Below are 11,608 nucleotides of genomic sequence, written 5' to 3' on the forward strand. Positions count from 1 at the left end.
TTTCTTAAACTGTTCCTTAAACTAAATAAATTAAAATAAGAACCTGTGCTAGGTCAGCACCTGCAATTTGTAAAGGTTAGCTACCACAGAAAGTGAACTGTGACATCCTTTAGACCACACAGGCAAGTAAACACTAAGAGCAACGTTATCTCACAATGGTATCACATCTCAAGCAGTACAGATGATGGCACCACAGTTCTAAAGTTTCTCTGATAGAAGGAAAGAGAAGCTCTAACACTCGGGTCCAAGCAAAGAGGAGATTAAGGGTGCAGAGAAAGACTGCTCTCACAGAACCAGAAAAATTGTACTACAATAATGAAAACTCTGACAGTACTGCCATATTTGAAGTCCATCAGGCATGGCTATAATAAAGACTGAGTAAAAAAATATTAGCATTAGCATAGTGACAGCAGAGGTCAGATCTCAAGGTCTGAAGCAGAAAAGAAATATGGAATTCAAGCAAATCTAGATATTCTTTTTCAAAGTGAAACATGGGAGCTCTTTGCTCCCTCCACAGTAAGACTGTGATTATAAAGGATTTTAATACTTGTTCTCTCTCTTTTTGGGCTTGACTGAGCAAGGTGCTCAGCACAATGGTCCCAATCCATCAAAGTGCTAAAGCTTGTGCTTACTTTTAAGCATTAGTGGCCCCAAGGAAATCCTTAAAGGTACTATGAAAAAGCACTTATTTCTGCTCTAACAACTTAGCAGATTAGTTTTGTGACGGTACCTCCCATAAGGCTTTATGGGAATATGACATAACTGGAATATGTTTTGTGCTGCCTGTGCCATGTAACATATCTCTGTAAAGGTTATGGTCTACTATATCTATTCATCCTATTTGTACACATATATCATTTTGTACTTGAGATTAGGAATATTGGCTGTATACTTGCTTGATTTCTAAGTAAGCTTTGTGAGGCATTTGGTCAGCTTCTTTAGGAAGGAATTTGCAAGGTTAAGTACCGGATCAAGAAGCACTTGGGGAACAATGCATCTTGGAATGCTCCAATCCACATAAGAAGTCTTCCTGGAGACATACAAGATACTATGTGAACAATGGCTTCTGCCTATAAAGACTGAGTCATGCATGGATATGTGACTTGCCCAGGTGACTCCAGAACTCCATCTTGGAGCTGGACTTTGCATAGGAGTGAGGGGGCGGGGGAGTCTATTTAAGTCTATTTAAACCCGTGGGAGACCCCTCCATTTTGTCTTCAGCTGGCTAAAGAGAGCCTCTCCACCCCCAGGATACTTGGAAGAAACTGGAACAAAGCGGTGAGAGTGATTGCTGGACCCAGGCTAAAAGGAGATTAGTCTGTAAAAGGGAGCATTCTGGAACTGGTGAGGATCTTATCTGTATTCAGTTTGATTAGACCTAGATTTGCACATTTTATTTTATTTTGCTTGGTGACTTACTTTGTTCTGTCTGTTACTACTTGGAACCACTTAAATCCTACTTTCTGTATTTAATAAAAATCACTTTTTACTTATTAATTAACTCAGAGTATGTGCTAATACCTGGGGGAGCAAACAACTGTGCATATCTCTCTATCGATATTATAGAGGGCAAACAATTTATGAGTTTACTCTGCATAAGCTTTATACAGGGTAAAATGGATTTGAGTTTAGACCCCATTGGGAGTTGGGCATCTGAGTGCTAAAGACAAGCACACTTCTGTGAGCTGTTTTCAGGTTAATCTGCAGCTTGGGGCAAGTAATTCAGACCCTGGGTCTCTGTTGGAGCAGATGGGAGTGTCTGGCCCAGCAAGACAGGGTGCTGGAGTCCTGAGCTGGCAGGGAAAACAGGAGCAGAGGTAGTCTTGGTGCATCAGGTGGCAGCTCCCAGGGGGTTTCTGTGATCCAACCCGTCACAAGTTTATGAGTAGATTGGACCATCTACCCTATCCACAAATCGGATGGAGTTCAGGATTTATTTGGTAAGACTCAGAAATGCAAGAATTGTGGATGGACCTATTAAAACATATACGCTATTATATTACATATACACTTGTAGAAGGCCACATATACTTAGTATAAGTATTTTACAGTAGTGTGTGTACACCTTGATAGGTGGCCACATCTTCAGAAGTATTTAGATTGTTTTCTTAGGGCCTCTGTCAATTTCTTTGTTTTGTTACTCTGTTGGAGAATTAGGGTGCTGAAGCAGAAGTCGTTTCCAGCAAATATATTTGTTATCCATAAGGCTAAGTTTGTGTCACGGATATTTTTAGTAAAAGTCACGGACAGGTCATGGGCAATAATGAAAAATTCACAGAAGCCGTGACATGTCCATGACTTTTACTAAAAATACCCAAGACAAAATGGGTAGGCTGGGCAGCTGGAGGGGGTAGGCAGCACTGGGAGCTCCAGGATCCGCCACTGTGCCTGGGAGCTGCCAGGGTCCCCCTGCCACCCGCAGCAGCAGGGAGCTCCGGGAATCCCTCTTGCCACCTGCGGTGGTGGGGATGCCCCGGCCGCCGGCGGAGGCTGGGAGCAGTGGGAGTCCCTCTTGCCATCCGCGGCAGCTGGGAGCAGCGGAGATTCCCCCCGCCACAGGATCCCCCCCCCCCGGCATCAGGGATTCCCCCTGCCATGGGGTCTCCCCTGCGGTGCTGGGGGTCCCCCTGTCCGCCAGTGGGGGCAGGGAGCGGTGGGAATTCCCCCTGCCGCTGGGTCCCCTCTTCCGCCTGTGGCGGCTGGGAGTGGCAGATCCCCCATCTCCCATGGTGGCCAGGAGCAGCAGGGGAGCTGCAGGGCTCCCCTCTGCCACCTCGGTGGCCGGGAGCTGCGGGTACTCCTGCAGGCAGCAGGGGACCCTGCAGCCCCCAGCCAGCGCAGGCTGAAGTCATGGAGGTCTTTGGAAGTCACGGATTCCATGACCGCTGTGACTAAATCGCAGCCCTATCCACTGCTGAATTCTAAATTACTCCAAGCTAGAGAATTTGATTTTAACCCCCCACCCTCCCTCAAAAAAAAAAAAAAAAAAAAAAAAAAAAAAAATCAATCCGATAGCTTGGGAGGTATATGTTGAACTTTAAATTTATGTTAAATCTGGGTCATGAAATACATGACAGTTGCCTTAAGAGTAATCTCTGGGAATGAAGAGCAACGGACAATTACAGGCATAATAACCAGAGCCACAGGTGTTGATCCCATTTAAGTTCTACTTTTTAAACTAACATTAATTCAAAAAGGTTAGGTAATACACAAAAAGCACGCTCATTAAAGCCAAGGCAGACAGCTCACATACAAATGAAGTTATGCCTTTAAAAAAAAAAATCAAATATGCTTTTTTGTTAAACACCAAATGTGTGGTTCTGAATATTAAACTCTAATGAAGCCTCAAAATCAGGTTGTTAAATTACACAACATTATTTGCTAAGAGGTTTTAAGCCACTTCTACAACAAGATGCCCAATTCAAATATTTCCATTACACAGGCATTACGATGCCCTGAAAGAGGCAGGTAGGACTGCCAGATAATTCTTCCATAATATAGGTACCGTAATAATACGGTACTTTTATTATAAAAATGCACTGATAGATCCTGGAAGTTCTGAAAGGTCTGCACCTAAAATGGCTAAGACAATCACCTCAACTGGTTATCTCATCCAAAAACCTTTATGTGTGAAATTTACTGTATTTCAATAGACAAAGTTATTCATATAAAGACACATTTCAAGAATTCTGCCCTTATTACTTCTCTTCTGGCAACATTCTTTATTACTATGGACACCTGAATGAAAATAGGAAGGTACTAATTATAAAAATGTCATATGTGAAGATATCCACAATGGGGCTTGAGTGCACATGTACCATATTGAGAGTCACAAGCCTTCCCTATTCCACACACCAGTTCCCTTCCCAGGCTCACCTGTCCTGCCAAGTTAGATGTGAATTCTAGTAACTGAAACTAATTCTGCCACCTCATCAGTACTATGCTAGATCACTGGTCAGTGAGCACATGTGGAGTGATTCAGGAACAGGATTCACAGAACTGCTTATTTACCAGTTTTCAAAAGTGGATTATGTAACAGCTAATCAGTTCCTGCATTGTAATTCAAACATTGTTTTTAAAATAGTTGAGAAAAGTCATCCAGTTAAAATATTAACACTTCTGCAAACAGCATGTCTGCAGCAGGCTGGATTGCTTTAAATCAAAGTGATTTAAACTACTGATTTTAATCATGATTTAAATCAACAAACAGGAAACCTTGATTTACAGAAGTAATTTTAATCTTGTGTTGCATGTGAACTCTCTGGTTATTTTCCTAAAGAGAGGTTAATTCTCATTCATTGGTAACCATTAAAACATGTTGATTTGTAAACAAATACCATTGTCACAGTAAATTTGGTACTTCCTTTTGGTAATCAGGATACACAATCTATACATTTAAGTAATTATATAACTTAACAGACATTTATTCAGATCCTTCATTTTGACATTCTGTTATGTTAGAAGTTGGTGAAATCATTCATTTCTTATTTACTAGATCATTTTTTATTTGGGATTCATGTCAAGCTGCATTTGAAGGAAACTGGAACTCAATTAAAGATGTTCAAACCCAGCATTTTAAAATTATTGCTATTAGTTAAGTAAAATTACCTTCAAGGTGCTGGATACACAAGAAAAAAAAAGAGTAGATTTATCAATCTATATTTTGAATTTACAGCTAGCTGACTTTTAAAACAGAGGAAGCATTATCTTAGTGAATTGACAGACTGTTTCTGGTCAACAAGGGCCAAATTTCAAAAGAGATTTAGGTGCCTAAAGATATAAAGAGGCACCTAGTTGGATTTTCAAAAGTGCCTAGGCACCTAATGCCCATTGAAATCAACGTAAGCATATGGAACCCCAGAAGATTCCTGGGGTCAACATTAGTTTCTTTTCATCTTAGCTCTCTTTCCTTCTGCCCAAGACCATCTCAGGCTCCTGCAAAACATGTGTCCCTCCCCTCCCTGCGCTCCTCCTCCCCCCACTTCAGGGAGTGTCCTTTTTACCACAAGCAAAAGCCATTGTTCTCCAGGTGCCCAACTTGGGCCTCCTCACTTGCCAAACTCATGACAAGTACACCCAGGGGTTGAGCCAACTCTCAAGTGTTGGTAGATGGATAGCTAGCTATCTGGAGCCACACTCCCCCTTGCCACAGTGCATTTGTTAAAACCCCATTCTGAATTAACACACCATATGCATTCAGAAAATAGCTTTACAATACTTTGAAAAACCTACAGAGCATACAGCAATCATAGGTTATCATAGCCAACTCCAAATCCATGACAGTCTTCAAATCAAGTATTTGTATACGATAAACCAGTAGATTCCCCTGCTCAATTAGCAGCCACCTCTACTCGTGTGACTGTAAGGCAGTGGTCACCAACCAGTCGATCATAATTGACTGGTTGATCCTAGAGAATCTCCCAGTCGATCGCGATCTCCAGCGGCACAGTATGTCTGCCGCTAAGGCAGACTCCCTGTCTACCTCTGGCCTCATGCTGCTCCCAGGGCGGGGGTCTCCCTCCGCACGCTGCTCCTACCTGCAAGCACCGCCTCCACAGCTCCCATTGGCTGGGAGAGCTGCAGGGGCGGTGCTTGCAGAGAGGGGCAGCTCGCGGAGCCATGCCGCCCCCCCCTCCAGGGGCACACTGGCCCCTTCTGGGAAACAGTGTGGGGCAGCGGTAGGCAGGGAGCTTGCCTGAGTCTCGCTGCACCTGCCGCCAACTGAGAGCCACCAGAAGTAAGTGCTGCCCAGTGGAAGGCCAGGCCCCAACCCCCAGCCCTGATCACCGAGCCAGCACCCCATGCCCCCAGCCCCCTCCCAAAGCCAGCATCCCATACCCCCTTCTGCACCCTGAACCCCAAGTCCCAGCCCTGATCCCCCTCTCAGAGCCAGCACCCCATACCCTCTCCTGCACCCCAACCCCCTGCCCCAGGCTCAGCCCAAAGCCTCCTCCCACACTGCAAACCCCTCCGCCCCAGCCCAGAGCCTGCACCCCACCTCCTGGCCCCTGCCCCAGCCCCAGACCGGTGAAAGTGAGTGAGCGGGGCGGGGCTTTGGGGAAGGGGCAGGGTAGGTCCTGGGTTGCCCTTAGATTTTAAAAGTGATCTTGGGCGTAAAAAGGTTGGAGTCCACTGCTGTAAAGTGACAGTAAAAGTTGGACCGAGACTCTCTGGACAATTGCTGGCAGATTCAAGTCAAGTCAATATCTAGTAGTAGAAAACATATATAGGGACCTATGGTGATCTTCAAATTGTATCCTGATTGAAGTAAAGAACAAAACCTAAAGGCAGGCAGGGGAACTCAACAGCCCTCCCCATTAGATCAGCTCTAATTTCTATATATCCCTTTTATGCATTTCCAATATACATAGACATTTTAATTTCATAATCTATCCATAAAATGGCTGTTATTACAGAAGCTTTTGAGACATCTCCCCTAGTAACTCTGAGTAGATGACTGGCCTGGTTGTTACACAATCACCACATGATCCCAGAGACTAAACTGTTAGCCACAGTGACTCAATAGTCTACATAACCTCCATGGTTATCTGAGGGCAGAAGTCCACAAACTGCTGTAGCAGAAGCTGCCAATAAAAGAATCAAGGAGTAAAAACATAAACATACCTATCTACAAAAGAAGGATCTTCCTCTCTAGAGCCCACAGGTACATTCTGCTGCCTTGAGTGGGACTTGTGCACCTAAAATTCCTAAATCATTTACTGTAACCTAAAAACCACTTGGCAAATAAGTTCTGTTCTTTGCAAATAACGCTCACCTCAGACCACACACACTCATTGCATCAAAAAATCACACAGGAAATTTATCCATGAAGAGTAACATGTAAAATATCTACAGACAGCTTGAAGATATTCATCAAGATTCAGAATCATTGCAAGATGTATGTACAGGTAACATTTAAAGTATAATGTATTTATTCTGAAAGTATGCTTTATGCTCTTGGAGTAGAAGGGCTTGTCTACACTGGCAATTTACAGCGTTGCAACTTTCTAGCTCAGGCGTGTGAAAAAAACACCCCCCTGAGCACAGGAAGTTTCAGCACAAGTGTAAACAGTGCCCCAGCGCTGGGAACTACACTGCTCGTTGAGGTGGTTTTTTTAGAGCGGAGACCACACAAGCCATGTTAAAGCCCCAAATTAGTCACCAGTATCTGGATGATGACTCATTCAGGCAAGAGAGAGCTGTCATCCTTCCCTAATCAACCAGTGATGTAATGAAAGGTTCTAACGCCTCCCCTTGCCACTTCCCAGAACAGTCAATGGGAAAACCAGCAGAAACAACGAAAAACAATTAAAACCACTTGGGGGGAGGGAGGGAGGGAAAATTAGGAGACTGCCTAAAAACAAAAGAAAAAAAACACCAAAAAAGCTCACCTGTTCTAGAGAATTGGCAAGACTCTCCTTGCTGCAACACATCAGATTAACGTCTATTAAGTGTTGCATCCTCACCTCCCCACTACACCAGCCAGACAAATGGTCCATGTAGTCCAGTGGGAGTGCTTTCTAGTAGTTAGAGCAGCAGCTTGGGAGCCAAAACACATGGTTCTATTCCAAATTCTACCAAGGTCACATAGCTCACCAGTGGTAAAGTTACATCACTTATTTGTGTCCCAGTTTCAACATCTGCAAAATAGGGATGCAACCTGTGATGGGTTGGATCACAGAAACCCCCTTGGAAGCTGCCACCTGATGTACCAAGACTACCGCTGCTTCTGTTTTCCCTGCCAGCTCAGGACTCCAGCACCCTGTCTTGCTGAGCCAGACACTCCCGTCTGCTCCAACACAGACCCAGGGTCTGAATTACTTGTCCCAAAGCTGCAAGTTTACCTGAAAACAGCTCACAGAAGTGTGCTTGTCTTTAGCACTCCGATGCCCAACTCCCAATGGGGTCTAAACCCAGATAAATCCATTTTACCCTGCATAAAGCTTATGCAGGGCAAACTCAAATTGTTCGCCCTCTATAACACCGATAGAGAGATATGCACAGTTGTTTGCTCCCCCATACTCTGAGTAAATTACTAAATAAAAAGTGATTTTATTAAATACAGAAAGTAGGATTTAAGTGGTTCCAAGTAGTAACAGACAGAACAAGGTAAGTCACCAAGCAAAATAATTACTTGTCCCAAAGCTGCAAGTTTACCTGAAAACAGCTCACAGAAGTGTGCTTGTCTTTAGCACTCCGATGCCCAACTCCCAATGGGGTCTAAACCCAGATAAATCCATTTTACCCTGCATAAAGCTTATGCAGGGCAAACTCAAATTGTTCGCCCTCTATAACACCGATAGAGAGATATGCACAGTTGTTTGCTCCCCCATACTCTGAGTAAATTACTAAATAAAAAGTGATTTTATTAAATACAGAAAGTAGGATTTAAGTGGTTCCAAGTAGTAACAGACAGAACAAGGTAAGTCACCAAGCAAAATAAAATAAAATGCGCAAATCTAGGTCTAATCAAACTGAATACAGATAATCTCACCCTCAGAGATGCTTCAGTAAGCTTTTTCTCAAACTGGACACCTTCCAGGCCTGGGCACAATTCTTTCCCCTGGTACAGCTCTTGTTGCAGCTCAGGTGATAGCTAGGGGATTCTTCATGATGGCTCCTCTCTCCCTCTGTTCTGTTCCACCCCTTTATATATCTTTTGCATAAGGCGGGAACCCTTTGTCCCTCTGGGTTTCCACCTCCCCCCCCCCACTGGAAAAGCACCAGGTTAAAGATGGATTCCAGTTCAGGTGACATGATCACATGTCACTGCAAGACTTAATTGCCCACTTGCCAGCACACACACATACAGGAAGACTCACAGGTAAACACAGCCATCTGCAGACAATGGTCCTTGTTAATTAGAGTCATCAAGATTCCAAACCATCATTAATGGCCCACACTTTACATAATTACAATAGGCCCTCAGAGTTATATTTTATATTTCTAGTTTTAGATACAAGAGTGGTACATTTATACAAATCGGATGATCACACTCAGTAGATTATAAGCTTTGTAATGATACCTTACAAAAGACCTTTATCATGAAGCATATCCCAGTTACGTTATATTCACTTATTATCATATTTTTATAAAACCATTTAGGCTGCACAACGTCACACAACCTTTTGTCCAAATCCATCCCTCACTTCTTCTGAGGTGTGAGTAATATCTTGCACGTGCACAAACTATAAAACCATGTGATCATAATGTAAATCTCATCCTCCATATCCACATGTTCCCTTCTCATCTTGTGCCTAAAATTCTGACTCTAAGGGTACGTCTATACTTACCTCCAGGTCCGGCAGTAAGCAACTGATCTTCTGGGTTCGATTTATCGCATCTTGTCTAGACGCGATAAATCAATCCCGGAAGTGCTCGCCGTTGACGCCGGTACTCCTGCTCCGTGAGAGGAGTATGCGGAGTCGATGGGGGAGCCTGCCTGCCGCGTCTAGACCGGCGATAAGTTCGAACTAAGGTACCTCGACTTCAGCTACGTTATTTACGTAGCTGAAGTTGCGTATCTTAGTTCGAAGTGGGGGGTTAGTGTGGACCAGGCCTAAGCTATTTGGGGCCAGGGAATACATCCTCTTGTGTCTTCTAGATGCTACAAGTTTATAACAACTTGTAATCTCTGATCAGCCAAAATGATGGCTGTCAGTTTACAAATCTTGTGGGTGAAATGGCAAAGGAAAACATCTTAAGGACCCAGCAAGCAACATCTTGAACAGCCAAGGAACACAAAACTGCACTTATTATACATCAAATAAGTTTTCTTTAATATTCAAGTCTAAGGTTTTAAGTGTGTTTGGAATGTGATCTTTAATACTTTCTTGGGACTTGACAAAAGGTTAATAAATAATCTCATTTCAAATAACTACACCCACAAAAAGTTAGGTTTTGGTTTATCTATTTGAGAAGGTCATTTTCATGCCTACTATGAAAAAATCCAAAACCAAACATTACAGCTCCACTTTTTCCAGCCCTTGGGAAAGTCTAGCAGGAAAATCTCCCTCATCACGTGAAAAGAAAAACAAACTCCCCATCCCCAAGCCTTTGGAGCTGTGATTGAGGCCAGACACACCCTGTTCTACACCAGCCAAAAAGTAACGGGGAAGCGCACAGCTCTAGAGGCTGCTAAAGCCGATCCGGCAGGGCAGGTTCTTGGAGTCAGTGGTTGCCCAAGGGCTGTAGCCCCCATACCAGGCGCTCCCTAGGGCGGTGGCACACAGACATCTGGCCAGCGGTGACAGCAGTTTACACCCCGAAAATGGGGTCACCGCCCGCCCGCCGCGATGTGCGCGCAAACCACCTCCCGACTGGGGGCGGCCGAGGCTCCGGCAGGCCCCCGCGAAGCCGAGCAGGGCTCTGGGGCCACGGACCGGGAGGGAGGTGGAGCGCGCCCTGCCCCTGCGAGCCGGAGCCCTTGGCTGTACTCAGCCGCATGTCAGCCGGGACCATCCGCCCCCCCCACACCCGGGGCCGCCCGCAGACGCGCACACCGCGGCTCCCAGCGCAGGGCGCTGCTTTCTCTTTCAGCCCCGCCCGCCCTGCCCCCGGCTCGCTCTGCACCCCCAGCCCTGTACCGCCCAGAGCCCCGGGGTCTCTGTACCCCCCGCCCTGCCCCCGGTTCTCTCTGTAGCCCCCGCCCGCCCCAGCAGCCCCGGGCTCTCTCTGCGCCCTCCCTCCCAGGAGCCCCCGGCTCGCTCTGCACCCCCAGCCCTGTACCGCCCAGAGCCCCGGGGTCCCTGTACCCCCCGCCCTGCCCCCGGCTCTCTGCACCCCCAGCCCTGTACCGCCCAGAGCCCCGGGGTCTCTGTACCCCCCGCCCTGCCCCCGGCTCTCTGCACCCCCAGCCCTGTATCGCCCAGAGCCCCGGGGTCTCTGTACCCCCCGCCCTGCCCCCGGCTCTCTGCACCCCCAGCCCTGTACCGCCCAGAGCCCCGGGGTCTCTGTATCCCCCGCCCCGCCCCCGGCTCTCTCTGTAGCCCCCGCCCGCCCCAGCAGCCCCGGGCTCTCTCTGCGCCCTCCCTCCCAGGAGCCCCGGGCTCTCTCTGTACCCCCGCCCTGTCCCCCCAGGAGCCCCGGGTTTCTTGTACCCCCCAGCCCTGTACCGCCCAGAGCCCCTGTACCCCCAGCAGCACCGTACCCCCCCAGGAGCCCCGGGCTTCCTGTACCCCCAGCCGCTCTGCGGCCCTGGGCTCCCCTTGCTGCAGCTCGGGCTACCTACCTTGGTGCGCAGAGCCGCGAGGCTAGAGAGAGCCGGGCCGCCGCAGGACACGGACGCGGAAGGGCCCAGGAGGTTTCGTTGCGGGAACGGCCCGGTGCGAGCGGCGCCGCCACTGGGAGCCGGCCGGCGCGGGGGCCGAGGGGAAACACGTGGCCGTCGATAGGTTGTGTCTCGTCCCCGCCCGAGCGCCCTGGTTTGCTACAGAGGCCGGGCGGGCGGGCAGAGCCGGGCGGCCGCTCCTGCCCTTGAAGGGACTCGGAAAGTAGTTCAGCCGCGGGTGTCCTCTGCTCTCCCCACAGATGCTGGAACTAGGGGTGCTACCGCACCTCCTGGCTTGAAGTAGTTTCCATTATACAAAGGGTTTAACAGTTTGGTTCA

The 11,608-nt window shown here is 47.2% G+C and overlaps 1 protein-coding gene across 2 annotated transcripts in view; it reads right to left on the reverse strand.

Moving 5' to 3' along the window:
- The window catches only part of C14H19orf12 (chromosome 14 C19orf12 homolog), a 32,463-nt gene extending 21,092 nt beyond the window's left edge, over positions 1–11,371 (reverse strand). Inside the window, exon 1 of one of the 2 annotated variants that reach the window (XM_065567112.1) lies at positions 11,231–11,371. The gene's annotated coding sequence lies outside the window, so the exon portion shown is untranslated. The remainder of the gene's footprint in view (positions 1–11,230) is intronic. The other variant, XM_065567111.1, reaches the window with a different exon arrangement.
- Positions 11,372–11,608: the final 237 nt, after the last annotated feature.

This window comes from Chrysemys picta, chromosome 14 (assembly GCF_011386835.1).
Source record: "Chrysemys picta bellii isolate R12L10 chromosome 14, ASM1138683v2, whole genome shotgun sequence".
Lineage (NCBI taxonomy): Eukaryota > Metazoa > Chordata > Testudines > Emydidae > Chrysemys > Chrysemys picta.